Here is a 16576-nt window from a genome sequence, read left to right as displayed (position 1 = left end):
AGGGTCCTGAAGGTTATCCACACTACTCCCTGATTTGCTTTCTCTGCAGCTAATAGAGACCATGAAAATATTACTGGGACTTGAGGTGAATCACCTTGGGAAAAAAAATAATTGTGTAACCTTTGTTGAATCGTAAGAAAAGTTAATAAGGGAAGCATTGTTTCCCGCACTAAGTAAATGATGAGTATTTGTAAAGTGCAGCTGGAGTTGAGAATCACACAGGAGCCACATGCAGCAGCAATTTGTTAAACTCTGTGCAACCCACACACCAGCTCTCAGACAGGTTAAATGTAGCACAGCATGTATAACATTATGACAATTAAAACATCTCTGCATTCTATTCCTGATCAAAAAAATGACTGTCGCTGTATGTACACGCATCTGTCATTAATGTTCCTGCCCTTGAACTTTCAGTTTGCTGTGTCTAATGTCCTGCCAATTAAGTGCAATTACACTTATGGTCCCTCACCTGGTGATCTTGGCAATTTGTGATTCAGTAGATGGGAATGGGGAGGGGAATTGGACCACATCTCTCAAAAAAGAAAAATGCCAGGTGAAGCACATACATCTAGGCAACTTTACTATCCTTAGGATAACAAAGGATGAATAAGAAAATCTCAATATTTTAGGAAAAGGGAAGTTGAGTTTCCCCCTGCCCTAGTTTTAGAGGTCTTTTCAAATGCTACTATAAAAGATAAGCCAAAACTCTAGGGCATCCACAGGCCAAGAATTGTGAAGACACACCAGCAGCACACAGAGAGAATTGGATGCTTTTAGTCTTGTGTTTCTGCTTGTTATCCCAATGTCAGGATGGCAGATACTGCTTTTAATATGAAGGGGGGGTTTTTTCAACATTTTTAAAATTTAAAAAATGGACTTAAATGAACTTTAAATTTCTTTCAATAAAAGCTCTCTTAGCTGTACAGAAAAGCTGAGTGTGGCAGATCACATTAAGGGAGAGAGAAGGGTTGTTGTAAGACCTGGATGGAAAGTGATGGCTCTAGCGTGAGGAGCAGGAGGAGGAAGGAAGGAAGCGTCTTCTGTGGAGGAGGTGCTGGGCAAGAAAAGCAGGTAGTTACATAAGGATAAAGTGCTGCTGCATGGCAGGATGATACTAAAGATGCATGTATAACTGTCTGTGTGTGTGATCTCCAGCAGCAAGAGTCCCCAAGTGCAAAGGCAGCTGTTACAGGTGCCAAAACAGACATATCCTCGCTCAATGGCCATGCAAGTATTTTTCAGAGAAGTTCTGACTTCCAAATCTTTTTAGAGCACACAATTATGTATGCTTCCTCAACCCAGTGACACATCTCTCCTCACTTTAGAACACTGAGCTCACCCTGCAGTGATAACCCTCAGATCCCTGTACACATGTAGGAATAGGACACTCTCCAGCTCTCCTGGGTCTGCAGCAGTCACCTCAAAGAGCTCAGGTGGCTTGTGCCTCGTGTGTGCTTGCTTCCCTTCGCTGAGCTGAGAGGGAACTAAAGAGGACTTGCTTGGACAGGTGAGGTGAATCCCTCTGTTGACATCAGCCTTGCTCTCCCAGGGGAGCATACCCCAAATACCTCTATTATAAATCCAAGGATGTAATTCTGAATATGATCAGCCAGGGCTGTTTTCCTCCAGGAACCTGTTTCCTCAGATGGGCAGTGAGAAATCCATTATGCTCCTTTATAGAAGTGTTTGGAAGGTATAAATACGTGCGGAGTTTTATCATATCCCTTTTGAAGCAGAATTCAAGGTTTATTTTAGTAACCTCCCAATTTTTTTTCTGCTTTTGTCTGTTTTCAGGATTACACTCCTGACTCTATTGATGTTTCCGGACTTGCAACCTCAAGCCTAAAAATTGCTGACTGCTTATCCCTTGTCACTGCAACCAATAACTCAGCTTCTGCTGTCTCTAGTAACACTTGTGGGGAAATGCCAAACAGGCTGTGCTATCGAAAGAAAATAGGGAAAAAATCCAGCTAAACTTTGTTCCTGGTATTGCAAACATCAAAATGCTTGTCTGTTACAAGGTAAGGCCACAGATACGTGTTGGCAGGATGGATGTCTTAGTCATAATATTTTTTTTATTATGAGAATTTCTATCAGATGCAGTTTTTGTGTTATCAACATCTGTCACTGAGGGCTGGGCTGTGATCCATAAGTGTTTCAAGTAAAAGGAAACAGATTTTCCTTCTAAAAATCAGAAATTGCCAAGCTGTTGTTTGGAGCAAAACCCTGCATTTAAAGCAATCTTCTTTTGACAGTTCAAGAGAGGTTTTTATTTTCTGTGTGCTTTTCTTAATTCAAAGCATCACCTGAGGTCTATCTCCTTGTCTGATAGTTGTGATTTCCCTCATGTCAATCACTGGGATGTCAATACTGTGCAGTAGGATCAGATTAATTTTCTTTCCCAGAGTATAAATGTTAGTGTTGTTTAAGCACACATTAATTTTTGTTAAAAAAATAATTGCTACAATATTTACTGTTTTGTGTGGCTGAAGACATAGAAGAAAGAGAAGTGCAGACTTGCACTTCCCCTCTCCCATGAGGAGCTCCTTTGAGGAGCTGCCATGTCATGCATGGTGTTGTTGTGTCTTACTTTCAAGAAAGAAGCATTCAGTAGATCTAACTTGCTAAACAGTGAAATATGTTACACCTGATAAACTCTTGAGCTGGCACTACCCTTCTCTGTTGGAAAAAATGTAATAGTTATTCAGCAGCCAACTCTGTTTCTGAAGAATATAGGAGAAAACACCCAGGCAATTGGTGTTAACAGCAGCATCAGGAGGAAGCTGATCCTCTTAGATGTTTCTTGTTGGCATATCTTATTTTTTTTGGTTGTAGATATTCTTTCTAACTTCCACAGGTCATGTATAAACATTAATCGTAATGCTGGCTCAACTCTGACAGAAATGTTCTTGGCTGTCTCCATCTATCAAGGGTTTGCAGTCCAAAAATTCCCAAAATGCATCTAAATCCTCAGTTAGTTACTGTCATGCTTTCAGTATGAGGTATATTTACCTGGGGAACAGTCAAAGTGCACAGGGAAAAATTCCTTAGCTGAGCAGACTCAGAACAAACAGAGAGTACTTGTTCATGAAGCCCACATCTTCCATTTAAATAGGAATCTAAAAACCAGGAATTAAGAGTAAGTTGTGCTTCCTGCACTGGATACACTAGGACTCCCTATCAAAACATTATTCTTTTATGTAAAGCATGAAACAAGTTTTCTCAAATTTCTATTCATTCCTTCCCTGCAAAATCTTCAATCGCTCATGGAAATCAATTAATTATAATTTGTTGGGTCACTGAAATGAAAAAAATAAGAAACTGTAGGTAATAAGACTATAATGGCCAAAAAAACCAAAGCTGCAAAAAATGAAGAAATGTCTGTCCTGAGGGTTTGTTTCAGCTGAGAAAAGACATGCTTCAGTTGCCTGTCTAGCTGGAAGTGAATGACTGGAGCATTTGTCCTTCCTGTTACATAGTGACGTGACAACAAGTAGTTCTTGTTTAGGTGTAACAGCAGAGTTTATTAATTCATACTCAGAACCATGTTAATCCAAGATGATTTATGTTCACTTTGTCCCTTTTTATTCCTGTATTTGGGTACCAAGTCTGTTGTGGATGCATTAGATGGTTTGTACCTTGTATACTGAGATTTCTCACAATAGGTGAGCGTATGGTATTTAATGAACAATTAACACTCTCAAAATGCAAATGATATAGCCATTAAATTACTTTGTTTTCATATAACTCAGGAAATATAAACCATGGATCTATGCAGACAGAGCAGCAGAGAAGAAATCCTGAAAAAGCAGTGGTATTTATATATGCAGCTGTTATAAAGAAGATTGTACTTGCAAGTCTATGAAAAGTGCAAGTTTGCTACCCTCCTCAGAACATGTAAGAGCCAAGTAGGTATTTTTGATAGAGAACAAGGGAGAGAGACCAAGAGCATTAAACCTGAGCACAAGAGAGACTTCTAGCTTGAAGCCACCTCCAAGAACACGTTGAACTTGAGGGCCTAAACCACTAATCTCTCAATCTTGACAGGGATTATGGTTGTCTGACTTCAGGAGCCCAAGAGTCAGGCATCTGTTCTGAACTAGCTGTCTCATTTCCCTTTATGATCAATGGGGATAGATCAGCAAGGTGATGACTCATTCCTCTTATCTCGGGCTGGCATGAATCATTTTTTCCACTTCTCCCTAAATTATTTTCTCTATTCTCTGTGTGTCTTCTGTTCCTTAAGTTGCAAGTTGCAAAACATTTCCTGCTGTTTTTCCCCAAGCCAGGAAAAAGCCAGGGATTCATAACAGTGAAGAAATCACAAATTTATAGAAAACTCTCACTCTGCTGCAAGTCCAGCTTCATATGCTTCCTTGAGAAGGCAAATAGGGCTGTCCCTGCACAGTGCTGCGCCTGACACCACATGGTGCCACACAAAGGTTTAGAGGAAGGTGACTCAAAATGGATATTCAGCCAGGAGGAGATGCCAAGGCTTCACCTACTTCCAGAGAAAGCTGTAAAATGAGAGTGCCTGACCTAGTAATTTGTAAACTAAGGGCAATTAGAGCTGGGAAAAATAAGAGGTTAAGCATACAACCTGTACCCTGCTTTTGTATCTTCCTTCAGATAATCCAAAAGACATTTCTATATAAACAACATATGCTGTTGTCTTAGCCTTTTCCACAGCCTTTTCCTTTCTCTTGTCTCTCTGTTTCCTCTCTGGTGTCTTGCTCCCACAGTGCAGCAATTTTTCTTCCCAGCACATACAAGAAATAAAAATAAGAATTACAGTATTCACATCTTGTGATATCTACAGTGATTCATGTCAACTAAAGGACTAATTTTCTTTCTTAATTCCCGTGACTTTTTGAAAGGCTTTCTCCCATCTCCCCACCCCATATCAACAATCAGAAAGTGTCCTGTCTACTCTCTAATTAATGATCATTCCCTTCAGGCATTGCAGATGTCTTCACATATGGCTCATTACCCTTAAGACAGAAACAATGTAAGAGTTAAAGGTTTATTTCACAGGGTGCTTTGGGCAACCATGAAGGATGAAGTCATTAAAAATACTTTTAACTAAAGAGAGTGCTGCTACCCAGACTCATATTTTCTGCTTTCACAATATTATATGATGGTCCTGCATTTTGGATCAAGGTTTACTAGCTTTTGATTGTGGTAAATTTGCCTGGAGCAAAAGGAAATCAGAACAATTGCAATAAAACATATATACACATACTGTGTAGGTTCCAATGCATTTGCTTTTTTTGGTAAACTTTAAATCAATAAAGTAAATTACTTAGAAATGTGTCTTTATGTGTATTGATGAGCTGGCAGACCTTACATGAGTATTCAGAATTCTGGGTTCATAAAAGAACTACAGAAATCAAAACAGAGAATAAAGATTAAAGCTCAAATGCTAAAGTCTCATTGTCTCAGCAGTAAGTTTGATCATTGTGTTTACATAGTTGATAGAATGAATGCTTTAAGTTTTTACTTATTTGTATATCTGAACTCTGCAGGCCTCATACAAAGATGGTCATTCTAGATTACTCAAGTCATCTTACTTTGTGATACTTTTCTTTTTGAAGATTTTTAGGTTTTTCTATAGGATATATAGATAAGACTGATGATAAGTTTCTTGTTTCTGGACAGATGGTTGCAATATCTGTGATGGTCTTAGTGCTGGATGTTTAAATACAGGCCTCAGAAAATTATATCACATATATCCAGTTATATCACATCAGTGGCGTACCACCAACAAAAAATTAGGGCATTAAAAATGGTTGTCTCATCATACAGCAGGATCCTCCAGAATGCCCTAGGTAAAAAAATCTGATAAAAATAGGTGGAGGCATTTTTTTAATACCAATAATATCAGTCAGGAATCCATCAGCCTTACAGGTCTGTCAAAAAATCTGATGATTTTCAGGTATGTATGTTTAATTTTACAGGCTGCATTATGGCTGCAGATGCTCACCTGTATCCAGCCTCTCGATGGGATTTAGTTTCAGCCAAATGTGCATTCCCATTACCTGACCTCACCTAGTAAGGAGTCTTTTTCAGCAATGATTGTATATCCTGAGACTGTAAAGTAAAGGAGCTACGTGTCTTTGTACAGTTCCTGAACTTAATCTATACACGCATGTCACTTGAACTCAACTTTCCTCAGCAATTAACTTGGTGCTTCCATGTGTGCATTAAAAAGTATCAAAGAGAAAACTGGACCTTATCTAACCACTGATGGAGGACTCAGGTCTTGCAGGAAAATACCTAATCAGAAGTGTCAGGAAGAGTATGAATATTTTAAGGAATTTTAGCAGATTTGTGCCTTTCACCTTTCAGGAAAGTCTGAAGTTTTGAAGGTTCCAGAGGTGTCAAGGGAAATGCATTTATGTATAGAAACTATAAAATCTTCCATCTGTGGCTTTAGTTCCGAGTCCTAGTTTGAATCCAAATCATATCAAGCTTGGAACTGAGTGTAAATTGGCTATGACTATGAATAAATATAACACATCTGGACGTCTCGGATTTCTTGGATTCTGATATGTTTTTCTTCAAATGCTGCTCTACCTCTTTCAATTGAAGTTGGCCTCAATTGTCCATAGCTCCTGTGTTAAGTGTGAAATAATAAGGTTCAGTTCATTTTACCAGTCCTTCTGGGTCAGGGTGCCTGACTGTATCAAAGTCTTAACATGAAGCTGTGTTGTGGGCTGATAGTCATAAGCAATGTCCCTAAGCAAAGTCATTCTGTGTGGAAAGGCTTTCCAAATATCTACACTCTTCTTAGTGAAGGAACAAACTTCACCTCAGGAGTTCTCCTGTGCTCTGCAGAGGTTTGTAGGCACTCAGAATTGATGAAGCAGCTTAACACCCAAGATAGTTGCTAAATAACTCCTTGGGGACTCGTTTGGCAGCTTCAGCAGGGGCTCACAGGAAGGCTGCAGACCAGTAATGGAACCTTACTGCTGCAACTTTATAAAATGCATTATGTTTTTTCTGATTTCATGTGGTGTGGCTAATATTTCTGTCCCTTAAGCAGAGGACCTCAGAAAAATAGTTGATGAGAATAAAGGCCTTCTTGGAGAATCAATATTGGGTGAAGATAATGATTTACTGTCCTGGGGTGAGAACTTTCTGTGTGTTGTTGGAATCCATTTCCACTGAACCAGAATAGTTAATCCCAAAGATTGGAAGGTCTCTTTTTGGTGTTCAAGACAGTATTTTATGATGTCCTAATATGAAGGCTGGGACACAAGCAGCATGTGACCATTCTATTTAAGCAATCATGTCTGGATAATTGGAGTGTCTGCAGCTTTACTGAACGACATAAATTGAAACCTCTCAGGCTAACAAGACAAGAATGTGCCACTGCTGATGAAGCCATCTATGGTTTTTTTATGTGTCATTAATCCTAAAAAAATCTGTAAATAAAGAAAATAACAGTTTTAATGAACGGACTGTCTTAAAGTGAAAAACAAAGCTCTTACCTAGGAGCACTTCTTCACAATATGTCTGAAGAGTTTTCTTACTGTGTGACATCCTCTCATGCTTCAGGTTGATGGAAGAAAGGGACTTGCTTCATCTTCTGAGGTATTAGTGGGGAAGACTATAGATACTGCTTGACCACTGCTGAGGTCCTAATATTTATAGTAGCTCTTCTTACATCTATGACATCTATGTTGCATGTACCTGTTTTGCATGCAAGCCATGGTCTTGTGCAGAGATCAAGTGTTAAATGCCAGTAATCAAGTTACTTTTGTGCATTTATTTCAAACTCAGCTGTGTTAGGTGATGAATAGGAAAACTGGAGGTTATTTTTAATAGACACGCTAATATACAACACCTTAATTTACAAAGTCATGAGACAGTCTCATTTCTGGGTTTGTACATTTACTGAGCCTGGGTAGTGGGCAGAGCTAGAATAATGGATTTCTGGAATACAAGTGGCTGGTATGAAAGTTGGAGGACCTGATAGGAAATTTAGCAGAAAGGATGTCATTTATCTGGAAGGGCTTTCATTGTTGAATATGTGGTAGAGAGAAAAGGAACCAAGGTAATTCGTAGTTGTGCATTAATTTCTACAGAAGGCTACTAGAGAAAAAGCACACTGGAAAAATGATCATTGCATACTTGTAAACCTGCTGCATGGGTTTTTTTATGGTATTTTGATTTTAATTCCTGAGGATTAAGATTTATATTATATGCTCTACCTCTGTAAGGGGATTGCCAGGGCTTTTATTATGCCATAATATGCCCAGAAACAGGGAACAGCACTGAAGCAAAACATGCTAGAATGTGGTGTACTCTAGTCTGATATCTCTCAGGGTTTTGTGAGAAGGTTTATTAAACTTGGAGGCTCATTAACACTTGTTCCTGGATATTGAAAGGGAAAACTTTGGTTAGATAAGAGAGTCAGTGGGATTACTAACTACCAAAGTAAGGTCTCCAAGCAACCACTTGCTTCAGTTGATGTTGAGAGTTGGATTGTAAAGACCTGAAATACAAGCAATAGCCAGAAAATATCTCAGTGTTGGAGTAAGACTGCAGCAATGTCCAGACCTTGTATTTGCGTATAACCAAGCTAAAACTTCCCAGAAGACAGCTTTAAGTATCATGTAGAGTCTCTGTTGAAAGCAGGCCCATTTATTTCTCACAGCAGGATAATTCATGTGGTCATTCAGTTCAAGAGACCTGTTTGAGTTGAGTGGTAGGGAGAAATCAGTGCTTCCCTTCTTAACCTGAGAGTGTGTATTGTTTTCAGAAAGAGCTTTGAAGTCTGGCCAGAAGCATCAGTCGGGCCAGTTGCTAAAAAACACTGTATAGGCAGTTAAAGAGTAATTTTTCACACTAGAAATTAAACTCTGAGCAATACGGTGTATTTGATCTCCTGGACTTTGGAACTACACATGCAGACAGCAAAAAGCATGAGGGCTACCTGCTAGGTCAAGGTTTGTCTGTTCCTGTTTATATAGATAAACTCATGATCTAATTCTTCATGGCAAAAACTGTGAAGAGAAAGGGTAATGGCAATACCCTGTCAAGCCACACTCAGAAATAAAGACTTGATGAGAATGTGAGTATAAACTGTGCTCTGCTTTGGTGCCATTCTTGAGCGGGAGGTGAGGGTGCTCATACTGTTGCAATGAATGAACTCAGAAGCAGCTGAGCTCAATGCAAAGTTAAAGCTGGATTATGAAGAAGGTTTTGAGGAGTTGAATTGCTTGTGTTTTTTTCTTTTATGTTTTTTGGTTGTTTAGTCGGGGTTTTTTTGTTTGTTTGTTTGTTTTTTACTTCAGGGGAGTAAACAGAAGATAAATAGAATGCTATTATAAAGTGAATATCCTTTTTGGAAACAGCAAGCAGCTCTCAGGAATTATACACAGAAGTAAACTCAGAATAGGTTTTCTTCTAACTGAGTGTTCGTAAGAAATGCACTATCCTAATGAGCAGGTGAAGACAGGGATACAGTCCATTTTAATAAATACATCGCAGTTGTGATAATGAGAAGTTATTAGTAGTTTTCTTTATAACAATTAGTCTGTTGATTGGCTTCTATTCCCTTTGCACCATCAGCTCTTTTATATATCAATACAATGTTGGTTTAACTATTAGTGTTCTTACATATCCCTTTCAGCAGCTTGGGTGAAAAACAATTGTATTGACTCAGTAATGCTGTACTTTGCAAGCACACATATATTTTACATATCTATTTTATTCCTCCACAGTAATAGGGCTTGAAGGCTGCAGAACTAAGTGTTCAGAAACTGAGAAGCAAAATTTAACTTTTAAGAGTTAATTCTGCTTGTCAGAACATATAATTATATTTTGAAGTATAACAGAGATCATACAAAATATCTGTATCTACGGGAAAAAAAGAACAGGCTTCCACATAGCTTGAAACTGGACATTGGCTCTTTAGTTTGCCAGGGATACTGCTGAGACCTTCCCAAAGCACAGTGTGGCACCTAGTGGCTGAAAATACAGTGAAAACAATGTTTTAGAAAAGCTCACGTCCTCTGAGCCATGAATTTTCTTTAAATTAATGATCTCAGTCGTGTGTATACCTTGTATACTTTAATTAATCAATAGTTGGACTTGGTGATCTTAGAGGTTTTTTCCCAACCTTGAAGATTCCATGATTCTGTAATTCCAACTTCTGATCCCTATACAATCAAGCACCCAAAATGCAGATGAAAAAACTGCTCCCTACCTTGCTAGCTGATTTGCAACCCGGGCTTATTTACAAGTTATTTTCCTTCCAGCTTCCTAGAAATTCACCCTCTCCTGAAAAAACTACATGTTGGTCAATTTTAGCCCAAAAGCGAATATCAGAAACACTCAAAAAGGCTTATGAAAATAAGACTAGCAAGACCACTATTAAGCATAATTTTTACTGAAAACAATCCAAAATTAACTCTGAAGAAAACTTAGGTGCTGGATTTCTCTTAGTGCATGTCTTTGTGGTGTTACTGATTTTGATGGACCTCTGGTCTCTTCCATGCATAAAATAAAGCAAATCTTACAGTATTTAATAATCTTGCACATCTGGTATCATAGTATGAATGCACAAACATTTGGGAAAAGAACATTATATATCATTTAGCAGTTAAGTGAATTTAAGACTTAGAAATATATTTCTTATCATGCAGGAGATTGGTTGGCCAAGCTGGAGTCACAAGCAGTTTGTGATCTTTAGAATTAAATGTTCAGCACCTTGAGCTTTATAGCATGGTGTAGCATGATACTTATAGATCTTTGATCATTGCAAGGTTTGAATGTTCTTGAAGAAATCAAGAGTAATAATAATAATACCCATCTTAAGTTAAAATTTTTCTTCACCTAGCTCCCCTGATTCAATTCTGCTTTAGAAAACAGCACTGTTTGCAGGGTGATCAGCACTGGAGTCAGCTGACCTGGATTCGCTGTACATCACATTTTCCTACTTTATTTCTTTCCTGTGTCTTGCTAAAGAGAAATTTAGTTGTCATTCAGTTGGATTTTATTAATGGTTTAACCCTTTCTGACTGCTCCTATTGCCAGTTTGAGCTCAAGACAAGCAACCAAAGGAGGCACAGTGGGTTGCAGTGCACACCCCTTCCCCCTGCCAGGAGGGACAATTTTTACACTGCTGTCACCTCTCTGTACAGGTGCCCAGGCAGTAACCAGCTGTGACATTTACAACCTTTACACAATATTCACACTGCTCTCTGCAATTTCTGAAACCTGGTTTATGAAAAGGACACCCTCTGCTGTGACAACCTCTTCCCAAGGATTGCTTAACACGAGTTGGGCACAACCACTGAGTTTTGTTTTAAAAAGACACCATGGCTCATTATATTGCATTTTGCATGGCTTTAAGGGCACTGTGTGAAGCAAGGCAGATGTGAAGCGTGGTACTATTTTTAGACACTCAGTTCCATTGTGGGATTCCCTGTCGCATCACAGTCTCATGTGTGGGAATTCCTGTTGGTTGGAAATCAATGGCACCCGCCCTTCCCAGGCACTGGTGTGAAGTCAGCAATCATGTTAGTCTGTGTTTCCTAAACTTGCAACAGGCTTGGACAACTGGAAGAACCCTAATGTGGCTACAAGTGTCTGACTCCTGATCATGTGCATATGATTATCTAAGATAGGATATTTACTTGTTATTTATTTATTTATTTATTTATTTGCTTATTAGCATACTTATTAGAAAAATGCATACCATTCACAGGGGATTTTGCAGGCTTAGAAAAACAAAAGTGCAATATCAGATGGAATAACTGCACTCACCATTTCTGTTTCAAGGTCTTCTGCTGATTTTGTTATTTTTCTTGGCACATGTTTAAATTTAGGCTTGTGTTTAAATTTACATTTAATTTTAAATCAAGGAGATGTAAAGGCTCAGGAATATGAGAATGTAAGACAACAAGTGGATCTGCTTTGTACTTTCTACTACACCATAGAGTAGTCTACATAACATGGCCAAGAACTTAATATATTTCATTGCTGCCTGTAGCAGAGCTTGAGCATTGGGTTTGTTTGTCTGGTTGGTTATAAATTCATTAGAGAATCAGAAATTTTGCATTTTGGAATCTCTTTGAAACTCCGAACCTGCTCCAGAGCTCCAGAGACTTAACAGAAGATGTCACATCCAGCTCAGAAATAGTGCAGAGATACAATATCTAAGTGAATACCCACTGTTGATCAATGTAAAGCATGCCTGGCTATTTGTGCTACCTTTTGTCTTCTATTATGTGTGTTACCTGTTGAAAGTGGCTCCTCCACATAAGCTCTGCAGTTTAGTCTTGTTGTCCTAAACCTTAAAAAGTTTAAATGTTTGAGCAGGTAAAACACATTAACAAAATGTGTAGGCTCCTATCAGGGGGTTTTTGTTTTAGATTTTCAGTCTAAAAAGTCCTCTCTAAAAGAAGACCACCTCACTTAGAGGTGCTTGGGCAAAATGCAATTGCATTGATGTGAATAATTTGATGGAAAGAGGGTTTGTAAGTGTTGTATTCAATAGCTGTTCCTTCCTACATAGGAACTTTCATTATCACTCTTCTGTTCTTCAGAAAGTCCAAAAACTGGGAAATGGACGAGTTACTTCCCGAAACAAATCTCATTCAGCATGTGCAGTAATGTTTATGGGTTATAACTAAGTGGTGCTTGAAGTACATTAGCCTGCCTGATGCTGTTAATCTTTCTCCATATCTGTGGAAGGTTTGAGACAGACTTCCTGAGCCTGTACCCACTTATGCTTGGTGCCTCTCTGATCTGATGGGTGAATTTCCCTTCATTCATCCTTCCAGGAATCATGAAAATCGTGATCTATTTTACTTCATTAAACAAACTAAGGAAAATGGCATGTTGTAGTGCTGGGTGGGCCAGAACCTTAGTACAGAGAGAAAGCCCTGGGAAGATCAAGTTGCAGGAAGGTGCAGGTGGGTGCTGGGAAGTAATGGGTTGGGCTGTCCAGTTATGGGCCAGTCACTGAAATGGAGGAAAAGGGAAGCATAGCTGTTGCTTTTTGCCCATGATGGGCCTCATATAAGCTCCACCATAAATTACAAGTGCAACTACAAGCCATTTCCTCTGAAAAACATCTGGAAAATGCACACAGGGATGTGATTTGTGGGTTGTTTATTTATGAAGATGCACATGTCTGTAAACATTTCTGTTTCAAGGCATGAGCCCACAGGTGTCAGCTGATAAGATTTTGACCCACCAGTGAAGACATAAAATCTCTGTACAGGCTGTTCTCTAGTATGTATAAAATTCTCAGCCTGGTTTAAGGATGGTACTTGGAACACTTTTTCTCAGAGCAATGAGCTGCTTTTCTGGAGAGTTTTCCAGCTGTCTCAAGAAGCAGCTGCTTTACATGGTAAGATTGTGGCTGCAGTACGAGACAGAGCTGTCAGTACAGTCTGATGATACATCACACGTGCTGAGAGTCCAGTCAAACTTTCTACTCCATGGAACCTGGAGTACTGCTCTTTTGTTTGTGCTTTCCTTCTGGAAGTGAAGAAGCTCTGAAGACTGATGATAGCACAAAACATCTTTGCTTCTTTTTGGCTTCAGGGCAATCTGTCCTGTGAGCAATTGGCAGGAAAGTGTCCCCTGTCTAGATTGGGTTGCTTTGTCCACTCCCACGTTCCTCTTAAATTAGTGCAGGGATGGATGCATTTTGGAGCCCTGTAAGGTGTCAAGTGTATTTTCTGACACAAATATTGGAGTTGAATATTTTTCCATCAAAGATCTAAGACTCAGTGGAGGTACTGAGGACAGTAGCATCACATTTAGGATATGTGAATGTGTGCCATTGCTACTTCAGCAAAGAATTGCTTTATAAAATCATTAGTATGTAAGAATCCTCTTACTTTCTCTGGTCAGCATGTATTCACACAAATCAATGACACTGTTGATGGAAAATTATTCATTGAAAGCAGTAAGAGGCCATCAGTTGGGTGCAAAATGTACAGAATTTAGTTTTGAATAAAAAGGATCAGGAAGACATCTGTTTTATAAAAACAGATCACATTTTATAATGAACAGTGAAACCACCCACTAGACCTAATCAAAGTAATTAGAGAGCAGTGGGGAAGACGAATACCAATTCTGAATACTTATTTTAGTCTAAAAGCAAAGATATGTCCTTGTTATATCATACCAAGATTTTTATGTTGTATCAGAAAAATGACAACCCTTGTAAAATTTTATGAGATTCCAAAATCATTAAAGTGGCAGAAAATGAAATTCAAATATGAAGAACAAACTTTGCATGACAAATGCATCCACTCATAATTTAAAATCAAATGCCATCTAGTAAGGAGGTAGTAAAAAATACCCCTGCTCTGTAAAGTTTGGAAAGATATTTTCTAACTGCTGAGACTGAAGCATTCTTTCTTTTGTGAAGAATAAGGAAATTAGGACCCTATCCAGCTGCCTTTGTTAAGAGGATGGAGACAGGCTCTTCTTGGCTGAGCAATAGGACAAGAAGAAATGGGCAGGAAGTTGCACATGAACATGAGGAATAACTTTACTGAGGATGACAGGAACAGGTTGCCCACAGATGTTGTGTTTTTTCTTACCTGGAAATACTCAAAAGCTGACTGGAAACAATCGTGAGTAATGTGCTCTAAGAAACCCTTCTTGAGCAGAGACTAGATAACCTCCAGTGGTCTCTTCCAACCTTAACCATGCTGTGATTCTGTCATTTTGGCTTGTAGAAGAAAAGTGAGGCTCCAAGAAAGATGTCAGGTCATGGCTAGAGTTTAGGAGAAGCAAAGCAGAGGCACTAGAAGAGATATTTCAGTAAAATTTCAGAAGTGGGAAGAATACGTGGAGGTATTTTCCTTATCTGGAACGAATGGCCCAGGCTGACAGGCCAGGAATGTGATGCAAAGAATGAAACAGTGCCCCTAATTCAGTGTTTAACCTTGCCCAACTTCAGGGCTCAGGGATTTTGAGTGTTCTGGCCTCAGGTCATCCTGCATCTGTAAAACTTGCTTGATAGCTGTGCTGCTGGCCCATGAGCACTCAGTCATCTGTAACCTAAAGAACTCATTTCCCACAGCCTAAATGGGTATTTCTTCAGTGCTTAACCTCAAACATCCAATTCTAAAAACACTTGAGTCTGATCTTTTTTTTCCCTGCAGGCTGCTCCATTTGCTGTTTTGGTTATACTCTCTGACAGTATTTATTACATTCTGAGGAAATATTTAGTATATGGACAGATGTAGACAAATGTCTTCTTTGGCTATGACTCTCAGGTGACTCCTGACCATGGCGTGTAATCTCAGATGTGAATATCAGCTATTTTATTTTCCTCCTCTGAAAAATATAATCTAATTGAAATGTGTGTAATGTATGCCTCTTAAATGGAAAAGTGAGAATAAGTCTGAAGTTGAATCAAACGTTTGTGTCAAATTCTAAGAGAACCAAAATTTTGCAATTATTATTATAGGCAGAAAGGTATTGATATAGTTTTTTCATCTTCACTTAATTTTTCTTTAGATCTTTTTCTTTTAGTGTATATATGAAACAGATGTATGAAACCTGCATAATGTGCAGACTGTAAGTACAAAAACTTTGGTTTGTTTTCAACATTTGCAGTAATCTAACCACATTTCTTTATTATGTTTCTTTACAGTTAAACAACTAACTTATGCTGTAGTTGCAGAAACAGGCAATATATTTTTATTAGTAATTATTTAGTATGATGGTCTGGATTATTTTGAAACAGCAGGAAACTTCCTTGAGAAACTTATTTGAAAAATGAATCAGAGAAGAAAAACATATCTCATCAGCTTCTTTTCTTATTGCTCATCAAAGAAAACCATTTATTTTTTGTGAAAAAAAGAAGTAATCACTTTCTAGTCACTCAGGCAAGAATAATATTTTTTATTTTCCTTTTTCCCTCTTTTTTCAATTAATTTTATAGTTCCAATATCCTTGGATAACAATTACCTACTAAGATGGGCAAAAATTGGGTTTCTTGAAATACCACCTACATAAAAATAATATTTGATTACAATTAATTGCGTTTTTTTAAAAAGTCTTGCTATTTCCATAGTACAGAAGTTAATCAGTTGTTATCTCATCCCTTCTATTGCTGAGCTAGCTTCTACGTTTATAGAGAAAGGAAAAGAATCTTCCCTCTTCCCCTCTAATATACTAAAAGGCTTTGTGTCATTTAAGTGGAAATTATGTTTGTACTGTGAATGACCCTAGCAACAAGATCATAGAAAAGGACTGTGCAACAATAAACACCAGGTTAAAAAAATGCAAAACAGCAAAACCAGTCTGGTTTTCCCAATGGAATTTTGTTTTTCAGAGAAACCTTGAGAAGCTGATTACTGCTCAGTTTTCCAACTATTTATTGCTGAATATATTATTTTACACAGAATGCAGACACCAATTCCTGATGCCCATGCAGCAACCATTAAATCCATCAGCGTTTTATCAGTGGTAGCATAGAAGCAAGACATGTGACTCTCTTTGGGTTTCCTACTAATATTAAAGGGAGGCTATAAAATTAATATACAGGAAAGAAATACAAACAGAAATGGATGAAAGAATAAGATTCTCT

The sequence above is a fragment of the Ammospiza nelsoni genome, chromosome 2 (genome assembly GCF_027579445.1).
Source record: "Ammospiza nelsoni isolate bAmmNel1 chromosome 2, bAmmNel1.pri, whole genome shotgun sequence".
Taxonomy (NCBI): Eukaryota; Metazoa; Chordata; class Aves; order Passeriformes; family Passerellidae; genus Ammospiza; species Ammospiza nelsoni.
The sequence above is the reverse complement of the archived record's forward strand: the minus strand, read 5'-3'. Positions refer to the sequence as shown.